This window comes from Triturus cristatus, chromosome 3_1 (genome assembly GCF_964204655.1).
Source record: "Triturus cristatus chromosome 3_1, aTriCri1.1, whole genome shotgun sequence".
Classification (NCBI taxonomy): Eukaryota; Metazoa; Chordata; class Amphibia; order Caudata; family Salamandridae; genus Triturus; species Triturus cristatus.
Genome location: NC_140583.1, coordinates 31884849 through 31907393, shown reverse-complemented (window position 1 = coordinate 31907393; position 22545 = coordinate 31884849). Strand labels below are relative to the sequence as shown.

The 22545-nt window shown below is 46.3% G+C and overlaps 1 protein-coding gene across 2 annotated transcripts in view; it reads left to right on the top strand.

Moving 5' to 3' along the window:
• CREB3L1 (cAMP responsive element binding protein 3 like 1) overlaps positions 1–22545 on the top strand; it is a 387245-nt gene that overhangs the window by 179653 nt on the left and 185047 nt on the right. Inside the window, exon 1 of one of the 2 annotated variants that reach the window (XM_085646695.1) lies at positions 766–942. The exons of the other annotated variant lie outside the window; for it this stretch is intronic. The gene's annotated coding sequence lies outside the window, so the exon portion shown is untranslated. Of the gene's footprint in view, positions 1–765; positions 943–22545 lie in introns of those variants that run through there. 2 annotated transcript variants of the gene reach the window in all.

Genomic DNA, 22545 nt, shown 5'->3' with positions numbered 1-22545 from the left:
CAAGGCGACTTAAACAATGATAACTTTCCAAACTACAATCATGTCCTTCTAACACTTCCACATAAGCAAGAAATACAGATTCGTTTTATTTATTTAATTGTTTACTCACCTGTAATTATCCATATTCCGGTTTTTAGAACCCCCCACCCTGCCCCTCCCCCGCCCCGCCTTACCGCCCCACGGAACTCTCTCCACGGGCCGCGGCTGAGTAACACCCAGGGGTGGGCGGAACTCGTGGAATACCACGGAGTAATATAAAAACTCAGTGAGATTCTGCAGAGTTCTGCCAATGAGCTGAAATCGGCACATTGCACTGCTCGTTCAGTGATTTGGCGCTGGTAGCACGTTCTGTGTTGAAAATCAGCATGAATGGCACCACACGGCATGCCAGGGTGCGCAGCTTCTCGATTTGATTATGCTGCCTTTTGAGTACATTTTCTACTTGAGCATCAGCCTTGTGACCGCGTACGGTTGTGACTGCCTGCCAGTTGTTCTATAGCGACTGGAAGTCACGCTCGGGGATGCCAAATCTTGCTCGCCAACTTACTGTTCTGGACTCGTGTGAAGAAAAAAATCCAGAACACGGCCATTGGCAGAATTTGGGTGCAACGCCGTGTTACAAGAGTAACGCAGATTCACCAAAATTCCAGCAATTCCGCTGGTGAAACAGAATATTTTGCCCACCCCTAGTAACACCCCGCTCCAGGATGGCTGCCCACTGTCAACGTCAATAACCTCATGCGTGATGATGCAATCATGCTGCCCAATCAAAGATGGCTGCCTGCCATGAATGTCAATAACAGCTGCGATGACATATGCAGCATAGAAACAATAAGCAAGAAAAACAATCCAAATCCGATATGAACGCTCGATCGTCACTGCCATCAAATCCGAAGAAGGTTCCTGTCAGCACGCCTCTTTGTGGAGTCCCTCCAACGGCTGGTACTGTATTTTTTAAACAATCTGTGTGGATTGCAAAAACTGATGACTGTTGTCCACTCCACCTCGTCGCCAGTGTTGGATGTCCAGATGGTCAGGAAGTCTTCAAAATAAACGTAATTTATTCATCCCTTTCGAAAAATGCACAGGTGGCTTCAACTGCGCCGCTTCCAGTCACTGAATGCTGGCAATGGGCTCTGCATCCTTTTAACCCTTGTTTACGTTCAAATGCATGCTCTATACGCTTTTAATAAATACCAGCAACAGATGCCCAATTTGAATCATAACATATGTAACAGATAGAAAGAGTGACTTGCTGGCGGGTTTGTAATCAAGTCTGCTCTTGACATGGCCTTGGCAATTCTTTAGTTTTATATATGAAATAAAGTACCCCCTGCTGTACATTATAAGGATATTGCAAGTCACTGAGGAGTTTCATAACCATATCGAGGAACGAGGCTGTAGGACGAGTTCCTTTATAAGGTGATGGAACTTCAGAGGGGTTTGTAATATCCTTATCATGTACACAGGGGGAAGTTTATCCCATATGGTACTTGGTCGCACCATCACCTAATCCCACAAGCCACAATCTTGGTGCGTAGCTCTTTCAAGTGAAAGAACGAGCATGTTTACAAACATAAAGAAGAAAAAAAAAAGCTCAATTGCAAAGTTAAACACATCAAAAACCTGTTAGATATTTGTTGCAAACAGATATTAGAAACAGTTCAATGCGCGTCAGTTTTAAAAAATACATAAAAGCTGCAGAAAGTTTGTAGCTTTTCTGAGTTGACTTATAATAGTAAAGTTCTGAGGCTTTTTTCTATATAATTGGCGAAGTCTGTCATTTAAACAGGGATCACAGAAACTCAAAAATGAACAAATTCTTTAGGTTATCCAGTGGTTGCTCTGTCAGAAGAGCGGGGAATTGTCTCCTACTCTCTGCACTGCTCGTATCTCTCCTCACATCTCACCTCACCTATCCCTTGCCTTGTTCATATCTCACCTCACCTCTCCCTTGCCTTGTTCATATCTCACCTCACCTATCCCTTGCCTTGTTCATATCTCACCTCACCTATCCCTTGCCTTGTTCATATCTCACCTCACCTATCCCTTGTTCATATCTCACCTCACCTATCCCTTGCCTTGTTCATATCTAAGCTCACCTCTCCCTTGCCTTGTTCATATCTCACCTCACCTATCCCTTGTTCATATCTCACCTCACCTATCCCTTGCCTTGTTCATATTCACCTCACCTATCCCTTGCCTTGTTCATATTCACCTCACCTTTCCCTTGCCTTGTTCATATCTCACCTCACCTATCCCTTGTTCATATCTCACCTATCCCTTGCCTTGTTCATATCTCAACTCACCTATCCCTTGTTCATATCTCACCTCACATATCCCTTGCCTTGTTCATATCTAAGCTCACCTCTCCCTTGCCTTGTTCATATCTCACCTCACCTATCCCTTGTTCATATCTCACCTCACCTATCCCTTGCCTTGTTTATATCTCACCTCACCTCTCCCTTGCCTTGTTCATATCTCACCTCACCTCTCCCTTGCCTTGTTCATATCTAAGCTCACCTATCCCTTGCCTTGTTCATATCTCACCTCACCTATCCCTTGCCTTGTTCATATCTCACCTCACCTATCCCTTGCCTTGTTCATATCTAAGCTCACCTATCCCTTGCCTTGTTCATATCTAAGCTCACCTATCCCTTGCCTTGTTCATATCTCACCTCACCTATCCCTTGCCTTGTTCATATCTCACCTCACCTCTCCCTTGCCTTGTTCATATCTAAGCTCACCTATCCCTTGCCTTGTTCATATCTCACCTCACCTATCCCTTGCCTTGTTCATATCTCACCTCACCTATCCCTTGCCTTGTTCATATCTCACCTCACCTATCCCTTGCCTTGTTCATATCTAAGCTCACCTATCTCTTGCCTTGTTCATATTCACCTCACCTATCCCTTGCCTTGTTCATATCTCACCACACCTATCCCTTGCCTTGTTCATATTCACCTCACCTATCCCTTGCCTTGTTCATATCTAAGCTCACCTATCTCTTGCCTTGTTCATATTCACCTCACCTATCCCTTGTTCATATCTCACCTCACCTATCCCTTGCCTTGTTCATATCTCACCTCACCTATCCCTTGCCTTGTTCATATCTCACCACACCTATCCCTTGCCTTGTTCATATTCACCTCACCTATCCCTTGCCTTGTTCATATCTCACCACACCTATCCCTTGTTCATATCTCACCTCACCTATCCCTTGCCTTGTTCATATCTAAGCTCACCTATCCCTTGCCTTGTTCATATCTCACCTCACCTATCCATTGCCTTGTTCATATCTCACCTCACCTATCCCTTGTTCATATCTCACCTCACCTATCCATTGCCTTGTTCATATTCACCTCACCTATCCCTTGCCTTGTTCATATTCACCTCACCTATCCCTTGCCTTGTTCATATCTCACCTCACCTATCCCTTGCCTTGTTCATATCTCACCTCACCTATCCCTTGTTCATATCTCACCTATCCCTTGCCTTGTTCATATCTCAACTCACCTATCCCTTGTTCATATCTCACCTCACCTATCCCTTGCCTTGTTCATATCTAAGCTCACCTCTCCCTTGCCTTGTTCATATCTCACCTCACCTATCCCTTGTTCATATCTCACCTCACCTATCCCTTGCCTTGTTTATATCTCACCTCACCTCTCCCTTGCCTTGTTCATATCTCACCTCACCTCTCCCTTGCCTTGTTCATATCTAAGCTCACCTATCCCTTGCCTTGTTCATATCTCACCTCACCTATCCCTTGCCTTGTTCATATCTCACCTCACCTATCCCTTGCCTTGTTCATATCTCACCTCACCTATCCCTTGCCTTGTTCATATCTAAGCTCACCTATCTCTTGCCTTGTTCATATTCACCTCACCTATCCCTTGCCTTGTTCATATCTCACCACACCTATCCCTTGCCTTGTTCATATTCACCTCACCTATCCCTTGCCTTGTTCATATCTAAGCTCACCTATCTCTTGCCTTGTTCATATTCACCTCACCTATCCCTTGTTCATATCTCACCTCACCTATCCCTTGCCTTGTTCATATCTCACCTCACCTATCCCTTGCCTTGTTCATATCTCACCACACCTATCCCTTGCCTTGTTCATATTCACCTCACCTATCCCTTGCCTTGTTCATATCTCACCACACCTATCCCTTGTTCATATCTCACCTCACCTATCCCTTGCCTTGTTCATATCTAAGCTCACCTATCCCTTGCCTTGTTCATATCTCACCTCACCTATCCCTTGTTCATATCTCACCTCACCTATCCCTTGCCTTGTTCATATCTCACCTCACCTATCCCTTGCCTTGTTCATATCTCACCACACCTATCCCTTGCCTTGTTCATATTCACCTCACCTATCCCTTGCCTTGTTCATATCTCACCACACCTATCCCTTGCCTTGTTCATATCTCACCTCACCTATCCCTTGTTCATATCTCACCTCACCTATCCCTTGCCTTGTTCATATCTCACCTCACCTATCCCTTGTTCATATCTCACCTCACCTATCCCTTGCCTTGTTCATATCTCACCTCACCTATCCCTTGCCTTGTTCATATTCACCTCACCTATCCCTTGCCTTGTTCATATCTCACCTCACCTATCCCTTGTTCATATCTCACCTCACCTATCCCTTGCCTTGTTCATATCTCACCACACCTATCCCTTGCCTTGTTCATATTCACCTCACCTATCCCTTGCCTTGTTCATATCTCACCTCACCTATCCCTTGCCTTGTTCATATCTCACCTCACCTATCCCTTGTTCATATCTCACCTCACCTATCCCTTGCCTTGTTCATATCTCAACTCACCTATCCCTTGCCTTGTTCATATCTCACCTCACCTACCCCTGCATTGTTCATATCTCACCTCATCTACCACCGCCACCGTTCATATCTCACTTCACCTCACCTAGCCCTGAATTGTCCATGAAACTCTTCAAATTTCTCAGCCTTAGCACCAGGTTATAGTCTCAAGCTGTGCAGTTGGACCAAATAGTCACTGCTAAACAGATGCCTGGTATAATTCCACCAATCAGGTGAGATGCTCTTTGCAGGTGAGGGTCAGAAGCTGGCCTGGACTGTCGTCTCCTACGTTTATTTTAGATCCAAGCCAGACAGGAGAGTATCAGCTCCGTAAATTGGTTCCTCTTATCCTTGGCCAGATTCTAACTGGTCCTGGCGCAAGACAGCCACTCAAAATGATAAGCACACTCTGGAGCATCCAGCCAGCCACTGCTTCTGTCCTCTGCCCATATGTCTGTGGGATGATTCTGGGACAGCTGGGCCACTCACGAAGTGGGCCTTAGGGGTCTTGATGTCCTTTGATGGGTGCTTGCCTCCTGGGCAGTTGGAGTCCAGATTGGACTCTTGGTCTCGGTGTAGGTTTCAGGGGTCAAGTACCCCGGGTATTGGTGCGGACCGGCTCTGGTAGGTCTTGGTGTCTTCGCACTCGATGGGAAGACTAATCTGACCCTCAGGAGCTGGTGTACTTCTTCTTGCATGGATGCTGCTTCTAAGTTGCTGGGGAGAAGCAAGTCGGTAAACCAGACTCTGTGGCTCTGATGCCTGCAGACTGCAGGGGAGTAGTTCCTCTACCCCAAAGGAGTTCCCTGGTAATTGGCAAAGGGCTGGAGGTGCTCCAGGGTTCCAGAAGGCCTCACAGCAGCAGGACGAGACAGCACACCACGACGGTTGAGTCCTGAGAGCAGGAGGCAGGGTTTTGTGCTACATTCTTAAGTAGGTCTTCGGTTCTCGGGTCCGAAGCTCCTCTTTGTCGGTGTCTTCTTTGCATCTGTCAGATACAAGTTCTGGGTCGATGGATGCCACCTAAATACTAAATTTAGGGGTTTTAAAGTGAATGACAGGTTGTAGCCAATGGGCTACATACATTTAGGATGTTTACACCCTGTAAGTGACCATTTTCTGTGGGAAGGGGCACTACCCTAGCCCTCATAGGGTAATTCTTACCATCTCAAAAGAGAGGAATTGGAAAAGTAGTGTCCACATCAGCTATCCCCCTCTTAGAGGTGGTGATGGCTGAATATGGGCACATCTCCTAAGCTAACTAATTTTCCTGCCAATGCTCCCACCAAATGTGGTGCAGGACAGGGGTTGGCATCCTTCACTATCTGGAGATGCCTTGGTTACCCTTTAAGGTGCCCTCTCTATACATGTATTATTAAATCCAACACTGGCATCAGTGAGGCTTTATTAAGAAAAGATGTTTGGTACCAAATATCTTAGGGTACGGTGAAGCCATCATGGATTTAGGAAACTTGTGATGACAAGTATCCAGTCCTTGTACCGTCTATGGCTTCCAGGGCACTTACAACATCCAAGAATGGACTTAGATATTACTGCTTCAAATCTGTTCATGTAGATATGTCCACACACGGGATATAGTGCACCCTGCCTTAGGGCTGTAAGGCCTGCAGTAGGGGTGACTTACCTATATATCATGCAGAGTCAGTGAGCATGGCATACAGGGATCTGGGCCAAGTCAGCTCTTTGGTTTTCTCTGCACCAAGACATGCAGACTTTAATGGCAGTGTGCATGGTCTTGGTGAGGGGTCCCGAGGGTGGCACAATTTTTGCTGCAGCCCTAGTGTATCCTCGTCAGTACCAATGACCTAGGTACCAGGGCTACCACTTACTAGGGACAAACAGGGGTTACTGAAGTTGTGTCAATTGTCGTGCAGTTTTAGGAAAGAGACCTGCCATTGTAAACCTGGTCAGCAGTGACCCAGTGCACTTTCATTCGCAATCACATCACGTATCAGGCAAAAAGCGGGGACTAACCATGTAAAAAGAGGGACTTTTCTACAGCTACCAACAGGCCACCTTCGAACAAGGGAGCTAGGGTGCTTCACTAAGGCCCAGTTGGGGTCTCTCGTTTACCAGCAGTAGCCAGGGGCTGTGCAGAGGGTGCAGGAGTTCGTGCCTAGCCACTTGGGCACAACAACCATTTCAAATAGATTACATGCAGGGAAAATGCAAAAATGGCAGGAGGGGGCAACTAGTACAAACAGCTATGGAGTTTCAGTCCTGGGCTTGCATTGACTGTCTGAGTCTGGCTTGAGCCTCAATATTTGGTACATGGGTTGATTGGACAAGCATGGCTCAAACTCAACTCTGGGAACATGGCTTGAGTGGCCAAGCCTGACTCACACTCAACATTGTGCACGAGCTGAGTCTGGCTCAAACTCAACTCTGGGAACATGGCTTGAGTGGCCGAGCCTGACTCACACTCAACATTGGGCACGAGCTGAGTCTGGCTCAAACTCAACTCTGGGAACATGGCTTGAGTGGCCGAGCCTGACTCACACTCAACATTGGGCACGAGCTGAGCCTCGCTCAAACTCAACTCTGGGAACAAGGCTTGAGTGACCGAGTCTGACTCACACTCAACATTGGGCACAAGCTGAGCCTGACTCAAACTCAACTCTGGGAACATGGCTTGAGTGGCCGAGCCTAACTCACACTCAACATTGGGCACAAGCTGAGCCTGGCTCAAACTCAACTCTGGGGACAAGGCTTGAGTGACCGAGCCTGACTCACACTCAACATTGGGCACAAGCTAAGCCTGGCTTAAACTCAACATTCGCCCCTTGACTTGACTGTCCGAGTCGGGCTCAAACTCAACATCGAGCACATGAAAACTGTGGTACCAGGTGGCCGGACCCTGTCATTCTGTTCACCGGTGCTGTGGCTTCATGAGACTGTCCTGTCAGTAGTCTTATATGTGACGTCTTCAAAAGAAAAATGGACGCAAAATCAAACACCTAAGAGCGTGACAGTGTTTGTATATATTTAACTGATGTCTGTATATCACACATGGGACCCGGCTCTTGTGTGAGTCTTGTCCTCTGACCAGGCAGCTGCCCATGCTAAACACGCAGTGGACGTGAAGGGAAGGTGAACCGGGGAAGAACTGTTGACCGAACAGTGTCCGCCAAGGCGGATGCTGAGCTCAGAGGGTCTTCATGAGGGCTGTGCTGCTAGATTCACACGGTACAAGTCCCCATAGATGCCAACAAGGGACTGTGGTTCCCACAATGTCACGAGACGGTGCCAGTCACAAGAGGTCACGCAGAGAGAGAACTCAGAAGCAAGTGGCAAAATATCACAGGTAGGAACCTAAGATGACAACATGAAGGGCTGACCAGCAGGGGAGCCCCGGGAGGATGTGGACCATGAAATGCAACTGGCACCCCCAGAATGGCTAGGAGGCCTGTAACACAAAGTGTGGCATGAAGCTACCTGCCCCCCCATCCACCTATGGAAGAGAGGGCCTGGTGGGTCCGTGGAAGGTAGGTTCAGGACAAGCTTTCAGCCTGCAGGTGCATGAGGCGAGGAAAGGTACTGCCAGCTTAGGAGACACAACTAAAGATTACTGACAAGTCACTGGTGCACTGAATACAACCAGCAGAGGAAAGGAATTGACTGGACAGCTTGACTCATGTGGCCAATGAGGGGGAGCACGTCACACACTGCTAGTGCGCTGCAGGGTCAGGCGCGCCTGCGGCGACCACCAGTCAGTGCACCTGCCCCCCCCTCTGAAGATACAGTCTCTTATCTTCATGCATCCATCACGGCCCCTGGTCCAGCCACAGATCCTTGGCCTAGACTCGCCAGAGAGCCGAAACCTGCTGTAGCCCCCTCTCTGCCCACCGTGTGGACCCATCCCATGGCAGTGGGATGACGTCTCCCTGTTTGGAGTTGCCATTGTGCCCCCGTTCATCAGGGCCGGACTGAAATGTTAATGTTAATGTTACTGGGTATTTATAGAGCACACGGCTACTCCCAAGAGTGTCCCGGCACTAACACAGAGAACCCGTAACAAGATAAACCTCAGCAGTCAGACCCAGATCGCAGATCATAGGAACAACAAGGTTTTTAGTTTGTGACGAAAGCGCAAAAGATCATTTTCCCGGCACAGCTCAATAGGTAGATTATACCTGAGTGCAGATGCCAGTACCTGAAAGGAACGACCTCCCAGCCGAGCACGATGAAACCTTGGGGTCAGTAAAAGACAGGAGGATGAAGACCGTAGATTATGAGCTGGAGCATACTGCTGGCATCTATCCCTCAGATAAGGAGTGCCGATATTATGAAAGGCCTTGAAGGCCAGTGCCAGTGCCTTGAAGGACACTCTCTTACGCACTGGGAGCCAGTGAAGTGTTCTACGGAGAGGGGTAGTGTGTGTATGGCGATCAGCCCAAAAACTAGCTCAGGCAGCAGCGTTCTGGGCGACCTGAAGCCGATTGATCAGATACTCGGGAAGGCCTAAATATAGGACATTCACGTAGTCGAGCCGAGATAGTATTAGGGCTTGCACGGCTATCTTCCTGTGGGATACAGAAAGTAAAGGTAGGAAGTTGCGCATCACCCTTAAAAGGCCGAAGCATGAAGCCACCACCGTTTGAAGGAACTACAAAAGAGGGACCCTGATAAAGTTAATGAGCGAGGAAGAATACAGGGATAAGTATGATACACAAAACACAGGACTTCCTACGCTTATCTTTCAAAAAGGCAATATGTCCACAAATATTAACAGCAACCACAGACAACGGTGTACAGAACAATGTTATTTCATTTATTAGCTCATTTTGTTCATTTTTTCATTTTTTCATTATTCTTTTGGGCGACATATACATATAGCGTCACAATATTGAAACAAAATTGTAACTAACCTTAACAATATAAAGACAATACATCTAAAAAACATATATACAACATAAATTCAAGGACATTCGAAAGCATTCAAGACAATAGGCCTGAAAAACACAAAAAAAATTAAACAACAGTCTAATAACGGTTAAAACCATGAGTTGTACAATATAGACATGAGACCAGCGCCAACGCGCGTTTCGGAGCACATAAGTTGCTTTTAAGGGCTCCTTCTTCAGGGCGTGCTTAGGTGGTCTTTCAAACAACCAAGGCTTCAAGGCCTAGTTAGGTGTCCAACCTCACAAGGTATAGTTACACAATCAATATTGACAGCCGTAAGTCTGTGGGTATAAAGAACCTCAATGAATAATTTATAATCATCATTTAGATTTAGCAATTTCTTTCAGGAAGTGGAAGGAGTTATTACTGAGATGAAGGCGTTAAAGGCTCATATTCGCCCGTGATAAAAAGCAATCACCTGAAGAAAAGAAAATGGTGAAGGAATAAAATTCCAAGGACCCATCACCTAGATGTGCACATAAGAAACTGTGAGAATAAATATATATACACATACTTGTCATGCAACGACTCTTTTTTAGAAAGAGGATACCAGGTAGGCAGCGACTTCGTTCTTTGAATTAACTTTATACATGGAAACTAAGAAAATAAAATAAGAAACAGACACACATTGACCCTTTTTCAAAATATAAGGATATACTAATAAGTATAAATCTGGGAAATTTTAGAAGTGAGTATTAGAATTACAAGGTTCACGCTCGGTCTAAATAAAAGGAGAACAGGATTTTCTATTTCTTGCTAGACCCTAGTTAGGGATGGTGTAACAGGCTATACTATTGGTCTAAATGGGGGGGACAGTGGGTTCTTGTGTATTTTTGGAACCCCATAAAGAATGGGTATTCGATGGAATTCTACATTGAGATAGTTGAATTCTTGGGTACACAAAGTGCCCCTATTAAGTGCCCTTTGGGTAATGTCCAGAATATCAGCTTTAATTCTTTGTTCTGGATATGACACACCATTCATCAAGCTTCTTTAACCCATTAAACTATACTCAGTTCCCTTTTGCTCATTATAAAACCTGCTGTATATATACTCTCAGGTCTCGAGTAACCTGGTGACCACATAGATTCCATCTATACCACATCCTTGCGGGAACTTTAATCATTGATAAGAAATCCCCCTGACTCATTTTATATATATCCAGGCTTGGATATTACTAATGTGGACGGTGATGACCCTTGTTGGTAAGCAGCCTAGTATAGAATCTATTATATCTACCTTGCCCCCATAAAAAAAAAAATGTATTTAAATTTTTTTATTCAGTTTGTGTTCTTACATTTTCAGGTTACTCCTGAATGCGACCATTCTTACTAGCCTTATCCACACAAACATACCTGGACTCAATCAGATGTCGTTCTTGAAACCTACCGACTCAGACACTGCCATCTCATCCCATTATACCCCGGCAGAGTAAGTAAGTTGGTTAGTTTTACCTTGGCGTTAGTCCCTCTAGCATCACGCGCTCCTTCCAACCTTTTGCGCGAAGAAGTCCTATTAGCCTATCGCCATCTACATCGCTAGATCTGAGAGTTGTATTAGAACAAACATGTTCTTTTAAATTTCTGTACACATTCGTAGCTAGACATAGCCTGTTACACCATCCCTAACTAGGGTCTAGCAAGAAATAGAAAATCCTGTTCTCCTTTTATTTAGACCGAGCGTGAACCTTGTAATTCTAATACTCACTTCTAAAATTTCCCAGATTTATACTTATTAGTATATCCTTATATTTTGAAAAAGGGTCAATGTGTGTCTGTTTCTTATTTTATTTTCTTAGTTTCCATGTATAAAGTTAATTCAAAGAACGAAGTCGCTGCCTACCTGGTATCCTCTTTCTAAAAAAGAGTCGTTGCATGACAAGTATGTGTATATATATTTATTCTCACAGTTTGTTATGTGCACATCTAGGTGATGGGTCCTTGGAATTTTATTCCTTCACCATCTTCTTTTCTTCAGGTGATTGCTTTTTATCACGGGCTAATATGAGCCTTTAACGCCTTCATTCTCAGTAATAGCTCCTTCCACCTCCTGAAAGAAATTGCTAAATCTAAATGATGATTATAAATTATTCATTGAGGTTCTTTATACCCACAGACTTACGGCTGTCAATATTGATTGTGTAACTATACCTTGTGAGGTTGGACACCTAACTAGGCCTTGAAGCCTTGGTTGTTTGAAAGACCACCTAAGCACGCCCTGAAGAAGGAGCCCTTAAAAGCAACTTATGTGCTCCGAAACGCGCGTTGGCGCTGGTCTCATGTCTATATTGTACAACTCATGGTTTTAACCGTTATTAGACTGTTGTTTAATTTTTTGGGGTTTTTCAGGCCTATTGTCTTGAATGCTTTTGAATGTCCTTGAATTTATGTTGTATATATGTTTTTTAGATGTATTGTCTTTATATTGTTAAGGTTAGTTACAATTTTGTTTCAATATTGTGACGCTATATGTATATGTCGCCCAAAAGAATAATGAAAAAATGAAAAAATGAACAAAATGAGCTAATAAATGAAATAACATTGTTCTGTACACCGTTGTCTGTGGTTGCTGTTAATATTTGTGGACATATTGCCTTTTTGAAAGATAAGCGTAGGAAGTCCTGTGTTTTGTGTATGCCACCACCGTTTGAACCTGGGCATTCATGGAAAGATTATTGTCCAATTTAACCCCTAAATTCTTGACCGTAGTAGCCAAGGTGGTTGGAGGAGACATATAAGATGGCCACCATTCTCGCCATTCTTCACCCGGCGTGCAGCCGAAGAAGATCATTTCTGATTTTTCAGAGTTGCAGCGTAGTTGGTTTACGTTAAACCAATTGAATACCGCAGATAGGCATAGGTTAAGCCTCTTCCCGTCCAAGACTTCGCCCTTGCCGCACGTGAACAGCAGTTGCGTGTCATCAGAATAGGAAACGATTCTGGCACCAAAAGGTTCAACCAACAATGCCAGGGGAGCCATATACACATTAAACAGTGTGGGGCTCAAGATGGATCCCTGAGGAACTCCCACATTCATTGGTTGAATGGGGGTCTCAAAAGGGGAGACCAAACTGTCTGCTGGCGATTGGTGAGGTAGGACCGGAACCATTGTAGGGCAATGCCGCCAATACCGCACCTCCAAAGACGATCAAGAAGAAGGTCATGGGGTACGGTATCGAAAGCTGCAGATAAATCAAGCAATATCAAAACTGCTTTCCCACCTTTGTCCAAGGTAACTTTTATGGACTCTGATATCTCGAGGAGAGCTGTTTCTGTGCTGTAATTAGCACGGAACCCTGATTGGCTAGGATGAAAAATGCCATTGGATTCAATAAACTCCCCGAGAACCTGATTTACATATTTCTCCAGAGTCTTGGATAGGGCCGGGAGCAGTGAGATAGGTCTGTATTTACCCGCTGTCCAGGGATCGGCAGAGGGTTTTTTTTAAAAGAGGAAGAATTTTCCCGTGTTTCCAACTATCCGGTACTGACCCTTCAGTTAATGAGAGGTTCAGCACCCGATTGACTGCCGGGTTGATAACCTCTGCTATCGAGGCCAGAATCTTTGCCGGATAGGGATCCACGGGAGAGCCTGACTTAAGAGAGCGAAGAATGTGTAAGGATTTTTCTAGCGAAAGTGCTGGAATTTGTAATAGGCAATTCGCAGACGGAGGTGTCTGTAAGAAAAGCTTTTCCAAATTCACCTGAGGGTCTGGACAAGCCGCTCCGAAAGTGGCCTGTATAGAGGAGATTTTAGTGAAGAAAAATTGAGCAATGCTCTCAGTCCATTCTTTCGTTGGTGTAAAGGGATTCTTTATAGCACAAGGGGCTGTAAAATCTTTTACAACTTAAAAAAGTTCTTCACTTTTATTTCCTGCTTTCTCAATTTTTTCATTGAGAAAGTTCATTTTTCCCAGGCGAGCTTTATTGTAATAGGCTTTTAATGTTGTCTTATAAGTTTGTTTAGCCAGTGGATTGAAGTCCTACCTCCATTTCCTTTCTAAGCAATCCAGAACCAGGCCAGGCCTCAATGTGGATTTGAGACCCACACCTTAGGAGCCTTAGCAGGAACTCTTGCAGCGTTCATGGCTGGGCCCTGGCAGCCACCCAGGGACATCTTAAGGATGCTGGGGCCCTTGGCCAAATGTATTTCGGGGGCCCCTGTTCGGAACAACTTTTAATGTATGATCCAATTTCATCTCTTTATGCCCTCTTTGGGTAGATCACTGGATCAAACTCTGAATGTCTTTACATCTGATATTGAGGGATTGTGAGGTGTGTTCAATATTGTAACACAGCAGCAGCGCTCTGATGTCACTGCAAATAACCTCTGAGACGCCCTCCTGCTTCTCATAGGTGAGATCCTATTGTGATCTAAAAGAAACTGTTTTTATGGATTTTGTATAAAACATAAACACAACATTACTCTGCAAAATATCTGTAATAGACTCACACGTCACCCACCTTAACAAATAAATGACATTCAAAATAACCTGTTGAAGAATTATTCAAGGTCACGAGGGCAAGACTCTCTGCAGAACAGAGCTGCCACTATCTGGGGGCCCCTGAAAGGCTGGGGCCCTGGGCTAGGGCCCACTTTACCCATGCCTTAAAACGTCTCTGAGCTGCCCCCCTGCTCTCAAAGCAGCCCCCTTTCCTCCCTTCCATCGAGAAAGGGTCGCAGAATCTCTCCCCTGCCAATCAACGTTTCACCCAATCTGGCGGCTTCCACCCCAGGCCCGCCTTTTGGCCGGACTCGGAAAAAGTGTGACAGCCGGGTGCCTTCATAAGTATGTTAAACCTAATAATGCGTGTGTTAATGAATGGACTTGTTTATTTATTGATATGTTTTGAAAGGCGCTGCTACGTGTCTTTGGATATAATGTCTTGGAGCCCCTTCAGCAGGTTGTCACCTGGACACAGCAGTAGGTTACAGCTCTCTCTGCTTCACACGAGGGATGACGACAGCGTCAGAGCTGTGATCCTCTGACCTCCTCGAGGTGACCCTGGACTGGGCGACTCTTGCTTTTAAGGGGGCGGGGGGTGGAAGGTTTACCCTTGCTCCCCTAGAACCTTAAGATGTTCCCTGCAAGTTCTACAGACTTCGCCGGCTTTGCCCTCTTTTCTTTGTAAAAAATGTTTTTTATTGAAGATTATAAAACAGATACATTCAACAATCGGCCAGATTGGCGTAGAAAAAAATCTTACTATGGTACATGCATAACTGCCCTCTTTTGAGTTTCTATTTCAGACGTCGATGCACACCTTTATCTACATACAGGTCCGATCATTTCATGTATGTTGAAGATATGCAAATCATTTAGTTTTTTTTAAATAATTTAGCCTGACGTCTCTTCATTCTCGTCTTCGCTGATAAATGTTGGCGGAAGTCACATTTTCTGAAGCTGGATACTGAGAAATGAAAAAAGCGTCTGACCTCATCCGGGTCTCATCATTGCCGTGCCAGCCTCGAGCCGTCGATGCCGAGACTTTATCATCCGCCAACACCCCACGGGGATGGACGCTGTACTCAAGTCTCTGCTCGGTGTCCTGCTTCTGCCATTCTGCACAGCTTCTGTGCAAACTCCCTTTACTTTCATTTCTTGGCAATCAGGGCCTTTGTTTTGGCGCGTCTAGAGTTCAGCAGTACCTTGGTCATCTGTGTTATATTGTCCACGGACCCCACAGCTTCTGTTCAGTCTCCCTTTACTTTCCTTTCTTGGCAATCAGGGCCTTTGTTTTGGCGCGTCTAGAGTTCAGCAGTACCTTGGGCATCTGTGTTATGTTGTCCGCGGACTCCACAGCTTCTGTGCAGTCTCCCTTTACTTTCATTTCTTGGCAATCAGGGCCTTTGTTTTTGCACGTTCAGAGTGTAACAGTAGTGTTTACCGTTGGCGTCTGTGTTATGTTGTCCGCGGACTCCACAGCTTCTGTGCAGTCTCCCTTTACTTTCATTTCTTGGCAATCAGGGCCTTTGTTTTGGCGCGTCTAGAGTTCAGCAGTACCTTGGGCATCTGTGTTATGTTGTCCGCGGACTCCACAGCTTCTGTGCAGTCTCCCTTTACTTTCATTTCTTGGCAATCAGGGCCTTTGTTTTTGCACGTTCAGAGTGTAACAGTAGTGTTTACCGTTGGCGTCTGTGTTATGTTGTCCGCGGACTCCACAGCTTCTGTGCAGTCTCCCTTTACTTTCATTTCTTGGCAATCAGGGCCTTTGTTTTTGCACGTTCAGAGTGTAGCAGTAGTGTTTACCGTTGGCGTCTGTGTTATGTTGCCCGCGGACTCCACAGCTTCTGTGCAGTCTCCCTTTACTTTCATTTCTTGGCAATCAGGGCCTTTGTTTTTGCACGTTCAGAGTGTAGCAGTAGTGTTTACCGTTGGCGTCTGTGTTATGTTGTCCGCGGACTCCACAGCTTCTGTGCAGTCTCCCTTTACTTTCATTTCTTGGCAATCAGGGCCTTTGTTTTTGCACGTTCAGAGTGTAGCAGTAGTGTTTACCGTTGGCGTCTGTGTTATGTTGTCCGCGGACTCCACAGCTTCTGTGCAGTCTCCCTTTACTTTCATTTCTTGGCAATCAGGGCCTTTGTTTTTGCACGTTCATAGTGTAGCAGTAGTGTTTACCGTTGGCGTCTGTGTTATGTTGTCCGCGGACTCCACAGCTTCTGTGCAGTCTCCCTTTACTTTCATTTCTTGGCAATCAGGGCCTTTGTTTTTGCACGTTCAGAGTGTAGCAGTAGTGTTTACCGTTGGCGTCTGTGTTATGTTGTCCGCGGACTCCACAGCTTCTGTGCAGTCTCCCTTTACTTTCATTTCTTGGCAATCAGGGCCTTTGTTTTTGCACGTTCAGAGTGTAGCAGTAGTGTTTATCGTTGGCGTCTGTGTTATGTTGTCCGCGGACTCCACAGCTTCTGTGCAGTCTCCCTTTACTTACCTTTCTTAGCAATCAGGGACTTTGTTTTGGCGCGTCTAGACTTCAGCAGTACCTTGGGCACCTGTGTTATGTTGTCCGCGGACTCCGCGGCTTCCAGATTGCGGCCTTCATAGTACAGCTGTTTGAATGTCTATCTTGGGTGATCCGATGTACAGTAGTCGATCTCAGGGGCGTTGTTAGGCAAGTCACGAGGCGCTAGATTATGTAATAACCAGGTTCTTACCCTGGTACCTGTGGTGAAGGTTGCAAAGCACTTTACATCGCATCCTTGAGATTACCGTGGGCCAGGGAAAGGCTTCCATGGCTGCTAATATGTGTTCCTAATCCCTCAGTTCTGCTTCCGTCCGGCTGCTGGGTTCCGAAGCGTTGGTAGCCCTCCCCGTGGTGACTTTCAGCAGCCCAGTGCATGTGGCATGAGTCTATCTGTGCCCCCACCAGAGCCCGCTACACTTCCATCGGTGGTCAGTTTCAGGGGGCGTAGAGAGACATATTTGTGTATTGATAAAGCGCACGTTCACCCTGAAGGGCCTCTTGGCGCTGAATAACAGATATTTATTGTTACCCAGCTCAAAAGTACCCATTTTATCTACCTCAGAAGGATGGAAGGCTGAGTGGCCCTGCCTAGATTTGAATCTGTGACCATGAGGTCAAACACAGGCCCCTACAGTGGTCACATTAGTGCACTGTGCCACCAGAGCCAGCAGGGCACCAGAACTGAAGGCTGGTGGACCTGCCCGCTGGACTGATTTGGGCAACAGAGGAGAGAGAGCTCGCCCACGGTCAGTCCATTCAGAGGGGTGGAGGGAGTCTCTCTTGACCAGCGGGGACCAGTCGGAGGGGGTGGGTCAGGGTCTGCCGCTCCCAGCAGGATCTCAGGTGTGGCTCCATGCACAGCGAGCAGAGCCTCAATGCACAAGTAGACATTACACAGCAGACGGGTTTATTTTATTTCATGTATCGCACACCCAGTACCACATAGTTGATGCAAAATAGTCACTCACAATAAATCAGTACTGGTATAGTTAGATTCACCCACAACTGACCAACATTACCCATTTGTAACTCCACATGTTCGGTGGCGTCATCTGTCATGATGTGTCAAGCATCACCACATCCGGTGGACTATAGCAGGCCTCGCCCACCTCCACTACCAACCGCTGGCCTCATACCATTGAGTCCGAGTCTCGGGGTCCCTCTGCTTGCAACCCTAATAGCCCCCCCCAGGCCAGGCCGGGAGTCACAGGCACTCACGCTCCGGAGGAGCGGACATCGGGAAGCTTTTCAGTGGACTCCACACATCTCGAGGGCCAGAAGTAGGCGGCATACGTTCGACGCAGAGTTCAGTATTAAGGGCTCCCTCCACTGCTTCTATTTAGGGGATCTTGCCGTACCCCAACAGCAGGCAATCTCTTGGCCACCGACCATGCCAGGGCTGTGTAGGGTCTGTACGGAGTCGGGAGCTCCTTACCCACCCTAATACCGCAATCTCGCGTCTCGAGGTACATCCTGCCCTATGGTGGCTGACAGAGCCGGAAGGAGCTCCTTCCAATATGACTGTATGCAGACAGCCTGCCCTCAGCTCCCCACATCTGGCAGAAGCTGAGGTCTCTCCCACACCAAAATCATGTAATGCTTTTGGAGTGTAACACTTCAGACTCGTCCTCGGCTTACCCAAATGGACCCACATCACCCCATATCTCTAAAAACTCCATCAGCTCTCCGTCCACAAGAAACATAAATTCAAGATGCTGACCTATGACCTTCACAAGGCCCTTCACAATCAAGGACCGTCATACATCAGCCACCGCCCGAGCTTCCATCAACACCTGCACTCCGCCCTCCATCTACCTCCCGCTCCCCCCCCCCACCCCCATCCGCTGGAGGAACAGTGGAGGACACTCCTTCTCCTACCTCACTGCCATGTCCACCTCTGGACTCCACCCTCTCTTCAGGAATTCAGGAAGGGATTCAAGACCTGGCTGTTCAAGTGAGTCCACCCTCTGCAGCCAGGCTCGCAGCGCCTGGATACCGTCGCGGGTGACTAGTAGAGCTTTACAAATCCTAATCATTGAAATACTCCTGCTGTATGATTTTATAGTGAATAATGTGCTACTTGCTGCTAGGAGAAATCCTTCCCGTCGTCTGTGTATAGCAAAGCTTCTACCTCCCTGGCACCTTAAACCTCATCCCTTCCTCCCAGCGGAGCCGCCCCTATGAAGAAGGCACGGGCGCCCTCCATCGCCACCAGATACAGCTGAGAGATCTAGTGCTTATTAGAGGCCGAGGAGAGCAACGTGTCCAGCGCCTGGCAGGGGGTAGATACACAGGAAACGTTAGGGGTGATAGGTCCAGCATCTCGGCAACCTGTAATGTAGGAAAGTGTCAAGGGGAGCACATGGCAAATTCATCTAGAGATAGGAAGTGTAAATTAACATATAGAGGGCCCATTCACAAATATAAAGTTAGAGCAAAAGTCTAAGTTAAGACCTGAAGTGTAAGTTTAGACCCAAAGTCTAACTTAGACTAGAAGTATAACTTTACTCATTTTCGGTATTTACAAAGGTAAGTTAGTAGTAGTAACTTACCTTTGTGAATACCGAAAATGAGTAAAGTTAGACTTTAGGTGTAAATTTACACTTCAGGTGTAAAGTTAAACTTTAGGTTTAAACTTGGGTTTCAGGTCTAAAGTTAGAGTTTTGGTCTAAACTTACACTTCAGGTCTACACTTAAACTTCAGGTCTAACACTACCTTTGTGAATGAGTCCCCTGAGCGTGAAAGCCCCGCTCAGTCAGCTGGGAGATCGCCTCAGACTCAAGTTACTGTGTTGGCACAGAGGCAGAGAAAGACCCCCTCACATCTGTCTGCTTGCCCAGCGCACCCCAAGCCCTGGAAGTGCCTGGAAGCGCTGCCATGTTTAATTAATAGCTCCAATCAAGGGTCTAAGCCTTGTAGCGATAGCTGCACCCTTCTCCATCGCCCACTAGGGGGGGCTACAGCAGACAGCTCTTTGCTCCATGTAACACCTCCGGGACGACGTGCCCGAGCCAAATTAGTAAGCGGTTGAAGCAACCAACTCTGAGTCTTTTATTAGTTACTAAGAGCCCACCAACCCTTTCCTCCATCCTTTTCAGGAGTATGTGGTTACGAAGAGTCCACCAACACTTTCCTCCATCCTTTTCAGGAGTATGTGGTTACGAAGAACCCACCAAGCCTTTTCTCGAGCCTTTTCAGGAGTATGTGGTTCCGAAGAATCCACCAACCCATCCCTTTATCCTTTTCAGGAGTATGTGGTTCCGAAGAATCCACCAACCCATCTCTTTATCCTTTTCAGGAGTATGTGGTTCCGAAGAATCCACCAACCCATCCCTTTATCCTTTTCAGGAGTATGTGGTTCCGAAGAATCCACCAACCCATCTCTTTATCCTTTTCAGGAGTATGTGGTTCCGAAGAATCCACCAACCCATCTCTTTATCCTTTTCAGGAGTATGTGGTTCCGAAGAATCCACCAACCCATCTCTTTATCCTTTTCAGGAGTATGTGGTTCCGAAGAATCCACCAACCCATCTCTTTATCCTTTTCAGGAGTATGTGATTACGAAGAACCCACCAAGCCTTTTCTCGAGCCTTTCCAGGAGTACATGCTTGGGTACAAATAAGGCCTTCTCAGTCCTTTTCAGGAGTATGTGGTTCCGAAGAATCCACCAACCCATCTCTTTATCCTTTTCAGGAGTATGTGGTTCCGAAGAATCCACCAACCCATCTCTTTATCCTTTTCAGGAGTATGTGGTTCCGAAGAATCCACCAACCCATCTCTTTATCCTTTTCAGGAGTATGTGGTTCCGAAGAATCCACCAACCCATCTCTTTATCCTTTTCAGGAGTATGTGATTACGAAGAACCCACCAAGCCTTTTCTCGAGCCTTTCCAGGAGTACATGCTTGGGTACAAATAAGGCCTTCTCAGTCCTTTTCAGGAGTATGTGGTTCCGAAGAATCCACCAACCCATCTCTTTATCCTTTTCAGGAGTATGTGATTACGAAGAACCCACCAAGCCTTTTCTCGAGCCTTTCCAGGAGTACATGCTTGGGTACAAATAAGGCCTTCTCAGTCCTTTTCAGGAGTATGTGGTGGACACAGACAGCTAATCAGCCCTTTCTTCAGCCCTTTTCAGGAGTATGTTCTGTTTCTGAGTGTAGTAGCTTCCGATTTGCCAAGTCCTATGAGGGCTGGCTTGTCTTCATTCAGAGCACAGATCCCTCGTCGTAGGCAGGGTGGATGTAGTGTCCCTCGCGGCCTTGACGCCTGGTTGAAGGCCGTCCAGATGTGGTGGGCAGAACTATGCTGAGGCCATGGACAGAAGGTCTTATCAGAGAATGTTCTTATAACAGGAAGTGCTTGTGTACAGAGATACCCTGTGACGAGAGACATCCTCTTAGGGAAAGAACACTATTAGAAGCGGAAGTGGTGCTATAGGGAGGTCTTTGTAGGAGCCGTGGAGAGATGCATAGGAGGGGCTACTTCTATGAAGAGGGGTGCACAGGATCTGTGGGGATATGCGCATATCTAGGATTGATTGATTGTATTACGGGGAACGCTTCTATAGTGGGGCACACAGGGGTTTACAAGGAGTGCCTCTATAGTGAGGTACACAGAGAAGCTGTGGGGAGATGTACCTGTCTGATATTGTTTGTAATACAGCGAATTATTGCATAGCAAGGCACACAGGGGGGCTGTGGAGAGATATTCCTGTCTGAAACGCTTCTATAGAGAGGTACACAGGGGGGGCTGTGAGAGATGGTCCTGTCTGGCATTGATTGTAATATAGGGAACACTTCTATAGCGAGGTACACAAGGGGCTGTGGAGAGATGTTCCTGTCTGATATTGATTAAAATACAGGAAATGCTTCTATAGGGAGGCACACAGGAGGGTTGTGGAGAGAAGGTCCGGCCTGGGACTGATCGCAATACAGGGAACGCTTCTATAGTGGGGTACACAAGGGGTTGTGGAGAGATGTTCCTGTCTGAGATTGATTAAAATACAGGAAACGCTTCTATAGGGAGGCACACAGGAGGGTTGTGGAGAGAAGGTCCGGCCTGGGACTGATCGCAATACAGGGAACGCTTCTATAGTGGGGTACACAAGGGGTTGTGGAGAGATGTTCCTGTCTGAGATTGATTGCAATACAGGGATTGATTTTCTATAGTGAGGTACACCTTGGGCTGTGGAGAGATGTACCTGTCTGGGACTGATTGCAATACAGGGATTACTTTGTTAGTGGGGTTCACAGGGGGGCTGTGAAGAGATGTTCTTGTTTGAGATTGATAGACTATTTAAAGAGGGCTTACTTTTATAAGGAGGTATGTACTAGAGCTGTGGAGAGATGTTCCCATATGTAATTCATTTATTGTATAAGACGCATTACTTCCATATGAAGGCATGTGCCGGGGCAGCTGTGAGATGTTTTCATCTGCGAAAGATTGTATTAGAGGGGGTTACTTTTATAAGGAGGTACGCGTGGGGGCAGTGGAGAGCTGTTCCTATCTGCGATTGATTGTGTAAGAGGGGTTACTTCTTGATTTTCTAAGAGGGTTTACTTTTATATGGAGGTACTTGCAGGGCTGTGTATATTTGCTCCTATCTGAATCTGATCTGATTGATTGATTGATTCTATACAAGGCGTTACTTCTATAAGGAAGTACCTGTGAGGCCCATAGAGACAAATTTGGGAACGTACAATGGAAAAAGGAAAGTATTTATGTCACATTTAATGTAGCGAGCTTTACACGTGCATTAGGAAGGATTTTGGCCCAACGGCTTTTGAAATGCTTCCTATCAACACGTAAAGCACATGTTTTGG